This window comes from Peromyscus californicus, unplaced genomic scaffold, assembly GCF_007827085.1.
Source record: "Peromyscus californicus insignis strain IS unplaced genomic scaffold, ASM782708v3 Scaffold_10__1_contigs__length_136768540, whole genome shotgun sequence".
NCBI classification, from domain to species: domain Eukaryota; kingdom Metazoa; phylum Chordata; class Mammalia; order Rodentia; family Cricetidae; genus Peromyscus; species Peromyscus californicus.
In genome coordinates this window covers 109,323,831-109,325,807 of record NW_026294391.1, presented here as the reverse complement: position 1 = coordinate 109,325,807, position 1,977 = coordinate 109,323,831, and the positions used below count along the sequence as shown (strand labels likewise).

General features: G+C 38.4%; 1 pseudogene; it reads right to left on the bottom strand.

The window, feature by feature from the left end:
• Positions 1–219: 219 nt before the first annotated feature.
• Positions 220–725, bottom strand: LOC128115888 (60S ribosomal protein L23a-like; annotated as a pseudogene).
• Positions 726–1,977: the final 1,252 nt, after the last annotated feature.

Here is a 1,977-nt window from a genome sequence, read left to right as displayed (position 1 = left end):
ATACAAATAACATTAAATGGACTGAGTAAGTTGTATTTATATATTTAGGAATACATAACAACAATTTTTAAAGGAGTTCATGAATTTTAAAGAGAGCAAGGGGATGGTACATGGGAGCGTTTGGAGAGAGGAAGGGAAGAGGGAAATGATATAATTATATCATCTCAAAAATAAAAATAAATATAAAATAGGAATGTATCTTTTTTATGGTGAAAAAGTATATTTAGAATTAGCCAGCTGGACTCAGTTTAGATGATCCCAATTTTGTTGGCAACATCCAGAGCATGATAGTCAGGAGCCAACCGAACATATGCCTTCTTCTCTCCATCAGGCCTTATGAGGGTGTTGACTTTGGCCACATCAATGTCATAGTTTCTTCACAACCTGTTTGATCTGGTGCTTGTTGGCCTTGACATCCACAATGAACACAAGTGTGTTGTTGTCTTCTATCTTCTTCATGGCTGACTCAGTGGTCAGGGGGAATTTGATGATGGCATAGTGGTCAAGCTTGTTTCTCCTGGGCGCGCTCTTTCGAGGATATTTAGGCTGCCTCCTGAGCCGCAGGGTCTTGGGCCGCCAGAACGTGGGTGACGTGCGGATCTTCTTCTTTTTGTGGCTGTGGACGCCTTTCAGCACTGCTTTCTTGGCTTTCAAGGCCTTTGCTTTGGCTTCGGCTTTGGGAGGGGCAGGAGCTTCCTTCTTCGCTTTCGGCGCCATCTTGGCGAAAAGAGGAATGTATCTTAAATATAAACCTAAGAATAAATAATATTATATTATTTTGCAAGCTAACCACCAAATTACGTGATAAAACAGAAGTGGGGAGAGAGAAAGCATTGGAGAGAATCTATTTTTGGGAATTTGAGAGAGAGGAAAGAACATAATCAAAATATATCATATTGGAAATTAAACATAAATAATAATAAATAAATAATAATTTAAAAAAGAATGCAAGAGCCAGAGGATGAGGGGAGTAACATATATGTGACATGACCTCCCCAGAGCTGTAGTTCCCTGCATATTATCAAGCTAGTTGACATTCCTGTGTGAACTAGAGAAGAACTCATGAGGGCTGCCTGTAGTTAAAGTGTTATTGGCAGTTAACTCCTGTTGGGGTAGTTTTCTTTTTTATCTGCTAATGGTGAAATGCTTAAAAAACCATCACTTGGTGTCAGATAGCAAAACAAATAAGGAGTAAATGAAAAGTCATTCATTCAAGTGCTCAGCTAAAGAGGGCTTAGATGAAGGTGAGGCTTTCTCACATAAGCCATTTATCTCCTGACCAGTGGCTGGTCACATATTGGAATAAATCATCACAGCAAAAGCTGCCATGCCATCTTACAGCCCTGGTGTTGGGCATGGTCCTTTGCAGAGTTCTGTCACTTCAAAGTGCATAAGGTCACTTTCTGTTGCTGAATATGGGATAAGGTATCTGTTGTAGATGACAGCGTTGCTTCATATTTTTCTCCAGATATTGTCTGCAGCTTGTATGTATGAGTGGGGACTAAATTCCTCTGGCAGACATGAATTTTATTCTTAGCAATCAATGTGGTTAAAGTCCAGAGTCTAGTTCTGTGGTCTAGTGAAGCATAGATTCTGAACCTTCAATCACATTTATGTTCCTGGCCTCCATTGCCCACTGGTTCTCTGAATATTTTGTTTCTGACTTTTATATACATTTTCAAAGAATACTGGAAAAAACAATTCCCCAGTGAGTGATTATGGAAAGCCACATAACATCAAGTATTACATAATTTATTATCTTTAGTCTGTATATAAAATAACTCTAGTTCTTAGGATAAAGTACTTAATTCTTGTCTCATGTGTTCATGTAATAGTGTTCTTAGGAGGTCTCAAAATCTAACAATGAAATGTGGAAAGTAGCACACAATCTACCTATAGAATTTTGTTGTGTTTCTTCGGGTATGACAGTGACTTACTTGCCCATGTTGGCATACAAATTATCTAGAAACATTTTCT